The sequence below is a fragment of the Brachycentrus maculatus genome, unplaced genomic scaffold (assembly GCF_059751285.1).
Source record: "Brachycentrus maculatus isolate JH-2025_06_01 unplaced genomic scaffold, ASM5975128v1 h1tg000315l, whole genome shotgun sequence".
Classification (NCBI taxonomy): Eukaryota; Metazoa; Arthropoda; class Insecta; order Trichoptera; family Brachycentridae; genus Brachycentrus; species Brachycentrus maculatus.
The window spans coordinates 664,734-682,908 of NW_028281064.1; the positions used below are offsets into that span (position 1 = coordinate 664,734).

At 29.6% G+C, this 18,175-nt stretch overlaps 2 long non-coding RNA genes across 2 annotated transcripts in view; both read left to right on the forward strand.

The window, feature by feature from the left end:
- Positions 1-18,175, forward strand: part of LOC148304460 (uncharacterized) — a 364,266-nt gene that overhangs the window by 31,573 nt on the left and 314,518 nt on the right. The window lies entirely within an intron of this gene.
- On the forward strand, positions 9,229-10,383 carry LOC148304461 (uncharacterized). The gene is made up of 2 exons (XR_015838338.1): positions 9,229-10,108; positions 10,197-10,383. It is a non-coding gene; the product is annotated as an uncharacterized LOC148304461 (long non-coding RNA).

Sequence of the window (18,175 nt, forward strand, 5' to 3'; positions counted from 1 at the left end):
TTTATTTAACTATATTTAAAAATTAAACATGAACTCCCATTCCTAAAAAAAAACGAGTAGCGGGTAAATATTTAGTTAAAAATATGCCTTTTTTGCTGGGATATAGTACCTACATTTTCTGGGCATTCCGAAAACACGCACAATTGAAAATTGACGATTTTTGATTTATGACGTTCTTGAAAGGAGTGAGCCAATTGTAGTAACTAGCTTTGTTCGTAATTAGTTACCCGTTAAATGTCAATATTAAGTTGGAAATACAAGAGCATTCGGTTTATGTTCAGTATGGTTAGTTAATGTTAATGGAACTTTGTTGTGTGATTCGTTCCACTCGATTCAAGTGATATTTTGTAACCAAGAGTAAAAACTTCACTACGTACATAATTTGCCCACTCCTATTATAAATGCCCTTCTTTTATCTTTCCCGATAATTCATTAATACGTCTTAAATTTAATTTAATTAAATTTTAGGATTTAAAAATATAAACAGTGGAACCTCTTTTCACGACATTAACTTGTGAGCCGGGATTTCCGCGCCAGTAAAAACAAAAAAAACTGTTTCGCATAACAAGTGTTTCGCTTAACGAGTAAGATTCCGGAGCGAATTATGCTCGTTATGAGAGGTTCTACTGCATTAACTTCTACCATATATGCAATCCAAAGGGCGGTATCTATTGGATCATCCAGTTGTGTTTTAGGGTTTTAGGGTTACGTATTAGCACATTTCCTTTAATTGAATCAGAGACTTCTTTGGAGTATGAATGGATATGGATTCGTTAAAATATCAACTAACCCTGAAGCTAATTGCTAACAACATTTATTTAGAAGTCGTGTTGCTGTTAGATTAAGCGATCATAGTTTGTTGGGCATAGCTTCATTTAAATTGGTTAAACTTTTATATTTATAATTCAAATTCGAAACACTGTGCTTGAATCACTAGAATATCACTACATCTATGGTGGGATGAAATAAGTTTTTTTATTGGCTTAACTTCACCAACTATTTCCATCGTTTGTTTTAATTTTAAAACAATATTTAAACAAATATTATATAAACCTTATTTTTATGATTAAAATTGAAAAAAAAATTGTTACAAAATTTATAACAATTTAATTTATTTACTAGATATTTCTACTTATAAAATGTTAAATACTAGTTACGCTTTGTCTCTCCAATAAAAAAAAACTCTTGTGCTCGAAGTGTTTATTGATTGTACTTAATTCAGGATAAAATACAGTTTTTTTCTTTGTTTCGTATTTAAAGTATTTTTCATCAATTGCTCATATATAATAGGCTTTTTTTACAAGAAAATATTGAATTTCTTCAATTTTTTATATCCGTAGGGAATTTATAAAAATATTTGATTCCCAAATATTTGTAATTTCGTGGAAATTATGAATTTATAATGAATTCTTTTGGATGTAATATATTTTAGAGAAAATCTTTATATGGAAAATTCATGTGAAAAACCTGTAATCAAAGGATGAACAAAAAAAAAGGTTTTTGTAGCTCCTCAGGGGAAGCCTTTCCTATTTTGTCAACAAAATAAATAGGAAAGGGTGTGGAGTGTCGAGTTTGTCAGGCGAATCGAAATTGTTTTCAAATCCAATAATAGGAACGGAAATGAAGTGGCGACATCGGCCCGAGTTACCCTGATGCTAAAATTCCTTTATTATTTGCACACAAATTCAATAAGGAAAATCTTATACATATCTCTGAAATTGTAATTTTAGTAACTGGAAAAATAAAGTCTACTTTCAAATAGTCAATATATATTTGAATAAAATAAAAAGGTCTTTATTTTAACTGTATTGCTAGGTTTGAAAAAAATGATATATGGAAATATGCATGTGGAAATTTGTGAGTAATTAAAAATACAGATTTTTGATGTTTATAAAATTAATAAATCACAAACATTGTAAACAAACGCATTTATTTTTGGTATTATAATTCCAATCGATTTTGACCTTGCCTTCTTCGGGGATGGATAAGTTCGTATCCATCCACAAAGAAGACAAGGTATTTGTCATAACCGATTGAATTAAAAGGATAAACATTAAGTTTAAAAAAAAAAAACAAATCAATTGTCAGCTTTAAAAAAAAAAATTATTATTTTTCAAGATATTGAGGATTTTTCAATACCAACAATGATTTTTTTAATCTTTCCCTATCAGACAGGTCTAAGGCCTTGTCACTTTCCAGACTTTCATATATGCGTTTTTGTAATCCATATATATATATATATATATATATATATATATATATATATATATATATATATATATATATATATATATATATATATATATATATATATACATATATATATATATATATATATATATATATATATATATATATAAGGTGATCAGACCATTACACTACGGAGGTGGACTAAGTGTTACTTACTAAGTGGACTAAATGTGTTATTTAGTGGACTTATGTACTTCATGTAAGGAACTATCAAAATAACACTGCATCAATACGATACAGTACCTTATACACCACTGGATGCAAATAAGGATTAGCAGAAGAAAAGCATAAATTATAAATTGGAAATTGTGACATCTATGTATGTACTTTTGTCATGTCGTCATCTAAGCCTACCTAAGTACATCTAACATACATAGTATGTTATCCTGAGAAACATTATATGAGCTCATATCAGTTTCGAATCGGGAAAGGTGTTGGTATTCTAATGACGGCCGATACCGGTGACAAATGATCGCCATTGTGAATCAATTACTCCCTCTGGAGGGTACAGGCTGTAATATGTGCGCCGTACCTATCCAGAGGACATCGTGGCTTGTTGGAGGAGCACCACACCGATTGTTGATAAGAACTGATATTGATGGGTACAAGCATCTCGGAGATTGTGTATCATGGAAGGTGTTCAATTGAACAGGAAGTCGCTTGTTTGAATCTAACTGGATTTTTATTTATTTTATTTATTTATTTAAATATACTTTAATATAGATTATATCGACGGCCTCTACGTAAAGTACTCTATCTGCAAATCTGTTACTTTACAGGAGAGAGCTTAGAAGATTTTTTCAACGTATTTTTTTTTATTAATTGTCGGTTTTATCTGAAATTCTAAACTAGTATTATACATTCAACAACACGATAAAATAATGTATTAAATCGTTTTAAAACTTTATGCTTTGTCAAAATTAAGTATTTAGCGTTTTAGGATTTCAGTTCATTTAAAAAATTCAATGTAGATAGCGTCTTATACGCCTAAACTAGGCGTAATTTATTTTTTATATTTTTTTGTTTGTTTATATTTGTAGATAACGGTCAGTTGATAGCATACACCAAATATCTCAAAATTGTCGAAAACGCAGTTAGAGCACTTTGCGTAAGGCACGTCGATATACTTTAATTTTTAAATTAAAATTCTTGCTACAGTTCTCCAAGAAATGCTAAACTGGTACCTGAAACGGATGGCTTATCACCCTACATTCATGTGTTAACGATCAACATAACACTGTGTGCATATGATGCAGTGCCCTATGCACCATTGGGGTGCGGATTAGGGTTTCAAATAATTTTGAAGTACACTCAAGCACCGCAATGGCTGCTTATTTGTTAGAATCTGCTCTTTTAAGCGCCTTTGAGGTATTATTTTTATGAAAATAGCGCGAAATACATTACTAAAAATTTATTATTATTATTAACTACGAATTATCATTTTTTGACATCTCATCAAAGATGAAGAAGAATATGGAAGTCTGGGCATTTACGGGGCTGACGACCGCCAAAGGCTGGTTTAAGTTATCACTTTATTACACACGTGTAACACTCACCAATTCTACCCATTATTGAAAACCACACTACTCAAAATCATCCATATTCTTCTTCATCTTTGATGAGATGCCAAAAAATATTATGAAAAATAGCTCCCATACATAATTGGAGATAATCCAGATTTGTGAACAAGTATTTGGACACACTCAAAATGTACGAAATATCATATTTTCTATGCCAGCTAGATACTAATGATAATTTCCAGGGGGATTTCTTGTGTCGTGTCCTTCAACGCTTAAACTCAAATCATTCAACAAAATCCCCTTATCGACACATCAGAATTATTGTAATCACATACAATCATAATTGAATATTTATTTATCGCACAAATTGATTAATTTTCTGGTACACAGTTTCGCAATCAAATTGTAAATTTTTAATATTTATATATTTGATCAAATAAACATAGTAACGCCAATTGCATTGTTATTTAAAAGTAAAATAATCTGTTTCCGCTGAAATCAGATTTTCAGGTAGATAAAGATGATAACCCATCACAGTAGTAAAAAAAATATATACAGTATATATAAATATATATATATATATATATATATATATATATATATATATATATATATATATATATATATATATATATATATATATATATTTATTTATATATATAAATATATATATATATATATATATATATATATATATATATATATATATATATATATATATATATATATATATATATATATATATATATATTTTTTATTTTTTTTAATTTAATTTTTTGCATCTATATCCATTTCAATATATCAACTAACTAATCCTAGCCATCACTCAACTTCTCCGCAGGGGTAAGCAGATAGAACACCTTCTTCACCTCTTCCACATTAATACATCTTCTCATACATACACACAGATTATTCCGACTCCTGACGCTGACCTCACCACTTTCAAGTATTTAAAATACTTGAAAGTGGTGAGGTCATGCCAAGTTTTCCTCGGTCTTCCTCTGCTTCTATTCATACCAATCACATTCGCCTCATAATTTCTTTTAGCTTTCCTTGTTTCGCCCTTCTTAATTTTATCGATAATGCTTATCTCAGCTTTGCATTCTTTCCTTATATCACCATTCGAAATCTATCATGCAACGTTTTCTACTCATTCGTCTGGTAGAAGGCATTTCGACTGCATTCAGTCTACTTTCATTTCAAAATATTAGTATGCATATTTTTAATAAATCGTTAAAGATCAAGTTTTATTCTTTTTATGATTTTTTTTTACATTATTTAAACGTATTATTAAATTTTGTAATAGATGTACAAGAAAATTATTTATTTAGTGATTATGTATGTCATAATTAACAGTCCAACGGGTTTATATGCCAAGGGATAATGGCTTTTATATGTGAACCATTTGTGCATTGTGTCACCTAATATGGGATAATATGTACATATCGTTCACTCCTTTCAACAACGTCATATATAAAAAAAATTGATTTTTCAGATCATTTTTAAAGATTAAAAATGTAGTAAAATGTATTAAAAATAAATATCAAGCCACATATTGAACTTTTTACTGTGCAACAGATCTTTTTAGGTAAAACCTGATTGTTTTTTCTCCATTTGAAAATTTTTTAATTTATTTAAAAAAAAATAAAGAACACCTTTTCTTCGAAATCTAACAACAACATTTTCTGCACTGTAGCGGGTAAATATTAAGTTAAAAATATGCCGCTTTTACCGGGATAAAGTACATTTTCTAGGCATTCCGAAAACATGTACAACTGAAAAGTTACGATTTTGATATATGACGTTGTTGAAAGGAGTGCGCGATATGTAACCGCATTATGCGAGATAAACAATAATACATTAAATATAATTTAATCTTATAGTCAATAAACTGTGATTAACTATGGTGATAATAAATTATTGCGAACTTAGGAAGGATGCGTTTAAGTGATGAATAATTATCCTTCACGACCAAGCATCAATCTATTAAGGAAGAACTGGTCCAGAGGCTATGAACTTTTTTAGAGCCATTGCCTTTTAGAAAATGTTTTAATTTTCAATTGACCTCTTCGCGATAGAGTCGATGTCTTTTTTCGAATTTTCTTACAAATTTGATTGGTAACTTTTTTTCGTTTCTTTTGGATCCTTTTAAAAAAAGTTGACACATAAATTACCTAAATAATCTTTAAAATACTTTTAACTCTTGCTGTACCATTGTCATTTATATATCGCTCACTCCTTTCAACAACGTCATATATAAACAAAACTTGAATTTTCAGAAGATCGTTTTTAAAGTTTAAGAATATAATGAAATGTATTAAAAATAAATATCAAGACACTTATTGAACTTTTTACTGTACAACAGATCTTTTTTAGTAAAACCTGAAAGTTTTTTCTCTATTTGAAAAATATTAAGTTTATTTTTAAAAAATAATTAAACAATACATTTTCTTCAAAATGCAAAAACAACACATTCTACCCTGTAGCGGGTAAATATTAAGTTAAAAATACGCCACTTTTGCTGGGATATAGTACATTTTCTGGGCATTCCGAAAACATGCACAACTGAAAATTTACGATTTTTTAAATATATGACGTTGTTGAAAGGACTGAGCGATATGTGGAAAATAGACCTCGCTTAACGCTGATTCGTTTAGCGCTCCACTTTGTTGTTGTTGTACGGATTACACGCGCTAAGCGGGGATTTACTGTATTTAAAAAATGCTCCATGATCAAAATAATATTTATGTTATTATGTGTATTTACAACGCGCTCTATTTTCTAATACGGTCGTAAATTTGGTGTAATCGATTTATTGCGTTGTTTGAGCTCCAGTCTTGCTGACAAGAAGAAATTGCCTTACCTGGTGTATGATATTAAGCGGTATCGGGAATGTCGTAAATCAAATGCTGGCTCATAAAGTCTCGTCGCGGCTCAGTCTTGTGCGACTAGAATAATGCGAGGGGATGAAGTATCGCGTGACATGACAATATGAGGTAATTACTGATGCAAATCGACCGTCCGGATATCGTGCATCGCGTCACATTGAAATATGTTTTCATAAACTGACATAGACATCTGAATAAACCCATAGAAATGATTCTTAAGAAAAATAAGATAAGATATAATAAAATAGAAAAAATGAGAGAAGAACTGAACTGGTTATCTATCAAAAAGAGTCTTAAATTTAATATGCTAATCTTGGTACATATTTTTTTTAACGATAAACTACCAAAATATTTTAAGGATAAAAATGTTTAAAAAAAATTGTCATGAACATATTACTAGAAATAAGGATAAAGTAAGACTGCCATTGTTGAAAAAAAATTTCACAAGAGTCACAAAATTGTTTGATGTATAAGGGTTTGAATATATATATATATATATATATATATATATATATATATATATATATATATATATATATATATATATATATATATATATATATATATATATATATATATATATATATATATATATATATATATATATATATATATATATATATATATATATATATATATATATATATATAAATATATATATATATATATATATATATATATATATATATATATATATATATATATATATATATATATATTTCAATTGCCTTCGCGATAGAGTCGATGTCTTTTTTCGAATTTTCTTACAAATTTGATTGGTAACTTTTTTTCGTTTCTTTTGGATCCTTTTAATATATATATATATATATATATATATATATATATATATATGTAATAAAATAACTAGGTACCTACCTATACATTTTATTAAGTACTTACAAATAGTACCTACACAAAACAGTTCCAGCTCAGTAGAAAACAAAAGACTTCCGATAATATTATTAACTGTCAGAATCATATAGATATAAAAATTGTTGTAAAGATTAATTAAGAATAAACTTTTATTGTCGTTTCTTTAATTACAAAGCAACACATTGTTTATTTTATTATTATACACCCACTTTACATATTATTTACACTTAATTTTCAAAAGGAAAATATTACCACGTTATAAAACGACAATTTTGTTAAATGGAAATGGATTATGAAACATTAGATGTATTAAAACAATTACTACAATATGTTCGGAGTGAGAGAGAAAAATTAGAAGATAATCAAAGAAGACGTGGAAATCTAAGAACTAGTGATAAAATTAAAGATAAAAGTCCATGTAAGATTTGTGAAAATTTAAATAAGGGAACTCGATATCACTCTGAAGCAACGTGCTGGTTTAAAACAAAGGAGGATGATAAGATTAATAAAAATGAAGATTTACAAATTACACAGAAACAGTGCTTGAAGAATGAAAATAAAAATAATGTGAAAAAAATTTCTACAAAATATAAAATAAAATATACTCCAGAAAAGAAGAATTTCGAAGCAGATTGTGTGAGCAGGAATCCAGTATTAGAATCGAAGGAAAATGCAAATGAACAATTAAAAGTTGTAAATTTGGTTAAATTAGAAGATATTTTAAAAGATCAGAATAAAAATGAAGACATACAAATAACACAGAAACAGTGCTTGAAAAATAAAAATAAAAATAAAGTAGAAAAAACTTCTACGAAAGATAAAATAAAATATACTCCAGGAAAGAAGAATTTAGAAGTAGATTGTCTAAGCAGGAATCCAGTATTAAAATCGAATGAAAATGCAGATGAACAATTAAAAGTTATAAATTTGGTTAAATTAGAAGATACTTTAAGAGATCAGAATAAAAATGAAGGAATTCAAAAGAAAAAAACAAATGGATTGAAAAAAAACTGTGTCTACTTTAAAAGGGTCAAGAAGAAGAAAAAAAATACAAAAAAAAAGAAAGAAAAAAAGAACGGAAAAAAGAAAAAAAAAGAAAGAAAGAAAAAAAAACAAGAAAGAAAAAAAAGAAAGAAAAAAAGAAGGAAAAAAGAAAGAAAGAAAAAAAAATTATCATATCACTAAACTTATACCAGTCCATTCACTACAAGAAGATGATCCGGAGGACGAGTGAAAATTTTACTATGAATTTTCATCCCCAAGGGGGGAGATGTAATAAAATAACTAGGTACCTACCTATACATTTTATTAAGTACTTACAAATAGTACCTACACAAAACAGTTCCAGCTCAGTAGAAAACAAAAGACTTCCGATAATATTATTAACTGTCAGAATCATATAGATATAAAAATTGTTGTAAAGATTAATTAAGAATAAACTTTTATTGTCGTTTCTTTAATTACAAAGCAACACATTGTTTATTTTATTATTATACACCCACTTTACATATTATTTACACTTAATTTTCAAAAGGAAAATATTACCACGTTATATATATATATATATATATATATATATATATATATATATATATATATATATATATATATATATATATATATATATATATATATATATATATATATATATATATATATATATATATATATATATATATATATATATATATATATATATATATATATATATATACAGTATCTACTCAATGAATTAGGGCCACCCATTATTTTTTTGAATACTCTGAAATCTTTTGGATTATTATATTTATTTTACATAAATACTTTAAGTTTTCTATTGACATCTAATGTCATGTGTATTACCTTCAATAATATGTAAAATATACCTGGATTTTTTAAGCCTTTACAAAATTTCAAACCCTTTTTCTGAGAAAGGTCCCTAATTAGCACAGGTAGACTGAGAGTTGAAAGTTCAAAAAATAGTCCTATCTCATTTATTAGTGAAGTTTCTTGAGTTCTGGTTGTTGTTTTGTTCAGAGAGGTTATATAGTTATCGTGTCTTGTGAAAAAAACTTAATTTTTAATTTTAGTTCATAAAGTATAAATTTTTTTTGCAAACACAAGTGTTTTTTTTGAAAAGGCAAAATGGGAAAAAGTAAAGACATTTCTGAGGAAAAAAAGTCTAGTGTTATAGTGATACTGAAATTAGGAATACTATCTAATAGAGAAATTTCAAAACAAGAAAACGTTTCTCGTCAAACAGTGGACAGAATTTCAAAATCAATAAAAAATCAGTCACCCGCCACCAGCAATCGGCGAAAGAACTGTCGTAGGATTAGAAAAACAACACCGAGGACTGATCGAAAAATCGTTCAAAGTGCCTTAGAAAACCGTAGTGCATCAGCAAAAACATTAAAAATAAAATCGGAAGAAGAGGGTTTAAATATATCGGTATCAACACTGAGGCGACGTCTTTGCGAAGTAAATCTGAAATGCAGGCGCCCTGTAAAAGTACCAAAATTGACACCACGAATGAAAGCGGATCGATTAAAATGGGCCAGGCTACATCGAAATTACTCGGTGGATGATTGGAAAAAGGTATTTATTTAAATTTAATTTTCAACATATCATTTTAGTAAATAAACTTATATATTTGAATTAAACTTAAATTTTCATTATTTTTCAGGTCATCTTTAGTGATGAGTGCCGGTTAGAAGCCGTGACAGAGAGCCGTCGATTCGTCAGGAGAACACCAATGGAACGTTACAATGAGGCATGTGTGGTAAAAGTTATCAAACACCCCCCTGCAACAATGATATGGTCATGTATTATTAACAATTTACCTGGGCCGTTGTTTTTCGTGGAAGGAACAATGAACCAAAATTCCCATAAGCAGGTCCTCGAACGAATTTTATTGCCCTTCTACCATACACTCGACCCAACAGAAGGTCCATACACCTTCATGCAGGATGGGGCACCTTGCCACCGGGCTAAATCAATAATAAAATTTTTGTCTAACAAAAATCTGCCTTTGCTCCCCTGACCTGGAAATTCTCCGGACCTTAATCCTATGGAGCATGTTAAAAAATAAGGTATACTCATTTCCAAATCCGACAGAAGACTGTCTAAAAAAAAATATTCAAAAAATTTGGTCAGAAGACGAAGAAATAAAAAACATGATAAAACAGTGCATTTTAAGTATGCCAAAAAGAATTGAGGCAGTTATTTCTGCCAAAGGTGGAAATACTAAATACTAACTATATTTATATGAAAATATATGCATTATTTAAGCGTAATAAAGTGTTCATGTGTAAATAAAATTCAATGTTGTTTAATTCAAGGTTTTCTCTGAGTTATTCCTGATTGAATTGAGAAATTGCGCGAAATTCTGGGTGGCCCTAATTCATTGAGTAGATACTGTATATATATATATATATATATACATATATATATATATATATATATATATATATATATATATATATATATATATATATATATATATATATATATATATATATATATTTATATATTTATATATATATATATATATATATATATATATTAGAAATTTTTGTTTGATCAATTTATAGAGCAAAACAATAAGTTTTTGACATCTCAATATAGACGAAGAAGAATATGAAAGTATGGGGATATACAGGGTTTACGAACTAGTTTTAAGATTGTCATTTTTCTAAACAATTTAAAAATAATAACTTCGCATATCAGGACGATTTTAAATATCAATGATAATAGTCTTACTTCACTAATTACATGTCTTGAGTGTGTCCAAATACTTTTTCACCCAGATTTATAAAAATCGTATTTGAACATACTTAATATGTTGTGAATAAAAATAACTGGTCAGATTATAAGCTACACAATTTAAAAAAAATCATGTTTTCATGTGTTTCCCAGTTTTTAAAATTAATCCGGGGTTTGCATCTTGCATGCACATAAAAGAGTCTGCTAAATAAAATTTAACAGAGACCAGTTTTCTTAATCTAATATAGATTGCTGTTGTGAACTCGTGTACTTCGTCATAAAATTGATAATCAATATATCTAGGAGTTCCGAAAATTTTATTAGTGTGGTTGTCAATTATGGGTAGAATGGTGAATGTTGCACATGTGTAAAGCGATTACTTAGCCAGCCTATGACGGGTCATACTTCATTTCAAACCCCTTTCCGCACCCCAATGATACATAGCGCACTGCATCATACAAACCCAGTGTTATCTTGATCGTTAACACATGAAGGAAAGGTGATCAGCCCTCCGCTTCAGGTACTAGTCCAGGGTAATATGGAAAAATATTAGAGAAAAAAAATCACTTATATTTATTTGACCCCCCTAGGAATCGAACCCGGGACCTTCAGAACAGCAGCCGAGTGTGCTGACCATTACAACACGAAGGCGGACATACCCAGACATCCATATTTTACTTTATCTATATATCGTAGTCGTACAGGAGATAGTGACCAACTAACAAAACGTAAAATATCCAACAGGGCCATTTAAGTCACTTTTGCTTAGCAAGAAAATAAACATCAATGCAGTTAGTCATTTTTAACAAGTCAGTATATTAAACTTCCAAGTTTAAAATCCTTCAGCATATTTTTCAGGGCTATTTTAAGCTAGTAAGATATCAAATAGTAATTGATCACGTTTTTGTAAAAAAGCACTTGGTCACTTTCTCCTGTATGACTACGATATGTTGGGATGTCAAATTGTTATTATTTTATATATTATTAGAACGCAGCCTCTTCGACTCAAGCATCAGTATTGTCACTTGACTATATTGGGAAAATTTTGATAAATTTTAAGTACCTAACATACATCGATCAATACTAACCTATACACGTACACAATGTACGGCATGTATGGCAGGCCAGGGCAGACAAGACCTGCATTAGTTATCACCTGATACGAAATTAGTATCAGGTTCATTCCAGGCGACCATAAATCAGATCCGTGTAATGGAGTACCTCATGGAGCCCATCTCGGCCCGCGGGCGCTGTGGCGAGCTCAACCTAAAACAGGAAGCCTGCCCTGTTGATGTGACGAGTCGGCCCTTGTAATCTCATTCGCTGTGAACGCAAGTGGATTTTCATAAATCTATCTCGTATAGATCGGCCGCTATTACAAGAGGATAAGCTTGCCGGTTGGCTATTCACGCAGCCTCAACTAAAAAGCGATGAAAAGTGTTTAGCGAGTGCTTTTGCCTAGAATTTTCACTCATGAATTACATGAAATTACAGTAACTTTAAACAGTAAATTCACTCACGAGTAGGCATAGGCTATGAAACTTATGTAGTTGAAGCCTGAGTAGGGACATGATGAGCGGTGCTGCATAAGCCATAGCTAGATTTCATAGTCAGACGTTAGGAAATAAAAAAAAAAGTGTGACATTTATAGAAATTCTTCTTCAAACCCTTATACGCACGCAATGGTGCATAGGGCACTGCATCGTATAGAAGTAATGTTATCTTGATCGTCAAATACACGAAGGAAAGGTGATCAGCCTTCTGCTTCAGGTACCAGTCCAGGGTCACATAAAATAAATATTAGACTTAAAAATCACTAATATTTATTTTGTAAATGTTAGTTTGTTCAAAATCTGAAATGTCCTCAAGTTGTTCAACAATTGGTTTGAATTTTGCGTGTTTTTATCCGTCTTAAGGGGGTACTTTCAAACATTCAATTCAGTTAGTGAGCGGCTCCGCGAAGAACCAGACGCGTCTCCGCACACTTTTTTTTAGAATATGTATTGGAATTTGATTTTAATTAAAAAAACTTATAATATTTTTGTTCATAAATATGTATATTTTTAATTTATTAGAAAAACTAAAATACATTTATTTCGTAAAAAAAACTATTTTTTTAATTCAAAAATGATGTTTTGAGCAACTGGGCTCAAAATTTTTTAAAGTGAAGACTGAAAATTTAATTATTGTGCCTTCAAATTCGTAATTTTTCATGAGTTCACAACATATGTAATATGGTCACTAAAAACTGACATGTCGTGAGAGCTTTATGATTGAAATAATTTAATAAAAGAATAGGTACTAGTAAAAACATTGAAAGTGTAATTTTTCAATAACGGCATCGGTTAAGGTTCTTCAGGAATCAAAAGGTTTCGTAACTTAATCCAAAGGCTACTAATATTATGTATTCGGTTGTCCGGAAGGTCAATCTATACGAGGGAGACTCTAATTGAACTTTCACATTTTACGTCATATTAAATGTTATAAATGATTTATACGCCTTGATTATTACACCTCATAAATTTAAAAGAAAGTATTATTATATTTAAAAGTTTGAAATTGTTGTCATTTTAACCGTTTTATGAAATTTCATCTATCTTCGAATACTTCTTCTTTTTCTTGGTGTAGGCCTTGTGGTCTATTTTTAAGAAGGATCAGCCTGCGAGGTCGATTCCTAGCTGTCGATCCATCTCTTTGGTGGTCTGCCCGGGAGTTATCTACCCTGGGGTTGGCCGTACATTATAAAAAAATGCTTCTAAAAAAAGTTTAATATCAAAATATGTTTTCTTTAATATCACGTGTGAAGGCACGACCGACCTCTTCGTCGTCCTTGGGTCTGAATTTGAATTTTGAGAATTCCCCCTTAATACCACAAAGCGCTTTACATATCGTAGTCATACAGGAGAAAGTGACCAAGTGCATTTGTTTACAAAAACGTGATCATTGACTATTTGATATCTTACTAGCTTTAATATTGCCCTGAAAAAATCCCAAAGCGATTTTAAACTCGGAAGTATAGTATTTGACTTGTTAAAAATGAAAAACTGCATTGATGTTTATTATCTTGCCAAGCAAAAGTGACTTAAATGGCCCTCCTGAACATTTTACGTTTTGTTAGTTGGTCACTTTCTCATGAACGACTACGATATACGAGTATATAACTTCTCCAATGCAGAAATTGCGCATGAAACAACTGGAAAAACGCATGGCCTGCAGTGTTCATCGTTGTTGTTCGCAATGTGTTCGCAGTAGGAATAGGTCGCTTTCGATGGAGCGCGAACCGCTGCACGCTCGAAGCTCAAGAACCCATCCTATAGAAGGGATATAGAAACGCACTTGCTCGCAAAGGTATACAGATTTACAAAGCTTTGAGCGATGCTATATCGCTCACTCCTTTCAAGAACGTCATAAATCAATAATCAACAATTGTCAGTTAAGCGTGTTTTCGGAATGTCCAGAAAATGTACTATATCCCAGTAAAAGCGGCATATTTTTAACTCATTATTTACCCGCTATAGGGCAGAAAGTGTTGTTTTTGCATTTTGAAGAAAAGGTATTGTTTAAGTATTTTTTTTTAAATTTAATAATTATTTTTCAAATGGAGAAAAAACTTTCAGGTTTACCTAAAAAGATCTGTTGCACAGTAAAAAGTTCAATAAGTGGCTTGATATTTATTTTTAGTACATTGTATTATATTTTAAAACTTTAAAAACGTTCCCCTGAAAAATCAAGTTTTTGATTTGTGACGTTCTTGAAAGGAGTGAGCGATATCTGTATTTACACAGCCCATTGAGTTACCCGCAACAATGACAATGCATTATATGATTTTCTCGTTAGTGGTAATGGCTTGATTGATATATGATCCGAGGAAATGTTAATAATAAACACACCAATAAAATATTTTATCTATGATTAACCAATAATATTGGAAGTACGTTATATCGTTGCTGTTACTACGAGTGCCACTATAAGCGATTTATTAATTATAATCAATGCTGTTTGCTCTGTCAATACGCGTGTAATTATTCATTAAGTCGTAAATATGATCCTTGTTTTCCCATCGTTATATTATTCAATGTTATATTTAAACCGTGTTAAATAATGTCAACAAGGTTTTTTTTTAAACGATAAAATTACTTTGTTCAATATAACTCTTGACAAAATATTGATAACTGATTTCGAAAAACAAAGTTTAAATCTAAATAATAAATTATGAATGAAAAATTAAAAAATACAAGTTAACGTATGTAAGTCATATTAAAAGTATTATTTCGAAATGAAGATACAGGAAATTGATAAACATATCGCTCACTCCTTACAACAATGTCATATATACAAAATCGTCAATTTTTAGCTGTGCGTGTTTTTTGAATGCGCAGATAATGTACTATATCCCAGCACAAGCGGCATATTTTTAACTTAATATTTACCCGTCACAGGGCAGAAAGTGTCGTTTTTGCATTTTGAAGAAAAGGTATTATTTAATAAACTTTTAAATATACTAAATATTTTTCAAATGGAGAAAAAACATTCAGGTTATACCTGTTGCACAGTAAAAAGTTCAATAAGTAGCTTGATATTAATTTTTAATACATTTTATTAGATTCTTAAACTTTAAAAACGATCTCCTGTAAAATCAAATTTTAAGACTTAATCATAATAGAATACAATTTTATTTTAAAATCATGATTTTTGTATGGATTTATTTTTTTTACTTAATAGCTATAAAGTTATTTATTTGGTGACATTCTACTTCATTGATTTTTTAGAAGTACGTAGATGTGACATTGTACTACAATGATAAGATTTTAATAATACAACAAAATCCATTGTTGATACAATAGTTATTGATTGCAATTTCGATAAAAAGCTAATTGAGACAATCGGTATTACTCTAATAAATCTGAAAAAATTTTTTAGAAAGATGTTACGCTTCAAATGGAGCGAGAACAGACAATTCGTGATGACGTCATCACGACTTGTCTGAAAGCGGGGTATCTTCCAATATCGTCGAGTGTCTTATCGATGTACGCTGTACTCTATTCCAGAGTTTGCAGTTCCTGTTCTAACTATCTAGTATTGTGAGCGGGAATTGGTAGAAGCATAGTAAATTTTACACTTTTATTAACCGAATTGGAAACCAATACTCCAAAACCTTACATAATCGTAAAATGTATCGACAACCTACTGTTGTAAAATCCTGTTTATTGACAAGAGATTTTTGAAACCGAATTTTATTGATTCTCCGGGATTTTATAAATAAAAGATAATTTAAAAAACATTTATATTTACAATATTTTTAGTAAAACAGGCGTTTTAAGCTGTAAACTAAATATAAGACGTCCAAAAAAGGTACTTATTAATTTATCGTTCGTTGTAATCATATGCGAAATTACAAACTATGGTTTTTCCTAATTTCATAAATAAAATAATTAAAAAACCTTTATTTTTATAAAATGTTAAATAAAACAGGCGTTTAAAGCTGTAAACTAAATACAAAGCGTCCATAAGACATATTAATTTATTGCTAGTTGTAATCATTTGCATTGTTTAAATAATTGATTTTTCGGGGTGAAAAAAACAAAAAGATGATTTAAAAACCTTTATATGTTGAATAAAACCGACGTTTAAAGCTGTAAACCAAATACAAAACGTCCAAAAAATGTATTAATATATCGTTCGTTGTAATCATATGCAAAATTGAAATTATTGATTTTACGGAATTTAATAAACTAAAGATGCTTTAAAAAAACCATTATATGTTGAAGAAAACCGACGTTTAAAGCTGTAAACTAAATACAAAACGTCCAAAAATGTATTAATATATCGTTCGTTGTAATCATATGCAAAATTAAAATTATTGATTTTTCGGGATTACATAAATAAAAAGATAATTAAAAAACTTTTAAATGTAGAATATGTTGAATAAAACAGGCGTTTAAAGCTGTAAACTAAATACAAAATGTCCAAAAATGTATTAATACATCGTTCGTTGTAATCATATGCAAAATTGAAATTATTGATTTTTCGGGATTTCATAAATAAAAAGGTAATTAATAAAAAACCTTTATATGTAGAATATATTGAATAAAACCGATGTTTAAAGCTGTAAACTAAATACAAAACGTCCAAAAAAGGTTTTAATTTATCGTCCGTTGTAATCATACGGCGGATCAGGAAAACGGCGGGAAGGTAAAAATAAAGGTCGCTTCTGCGATATTTCGTCGAAGTAAAGACGGTATTAATATTTTTCTCTATGAAGTGACCGAAACGGCGGGATGTCCCCCGCGGCCTTTCGATTGGTAAAAAGAGTAGAATTTCGATAAAAAGAGCAAAGAGATGGCCATGTTACAAGCATAAGGGGAAGACGTCCCTTTGGGCGGCAGGGCCGGTAATCTAATTGGCCGTATTATGGCCGATTCGCCGCTAATAGCGCCCAAATTGGGCCGATTTTTTCGGCGCTAAAGCCTCCGAAGAAGCGTGCCAAATGGTCCAGATTACCCCGTGTTTAACCCTTTTCACACAAGGTTTTTATTATTAAGACACAGAATTTTCATTTTGAAATGTATTTCAACAAAATACGGTTTGTATTTTACGTATTTTATTTTTCAATGGATTACCCCGTGTTTAACCCTTTTCACTCTTTGGTGTTTTGCCAAAAAAAAAACATTTTTCATACTAGGTTTATGTACATAGTATTTTATGTTCAAATATATTTCAACAAAATACATAAATGAGAAGAGCATTTCATTTTCAATGGATTTTACCTAGTATTTTAACTTTTCACATAAGGTTTGTGTAAATTAAACAGAATTTTCATTTTGAAATGTATTTCAATCAGATACAAAAATGCAGTTCGCATTTTGGTATTTTTTTTAATATTTCAAAACGATTTTTTTT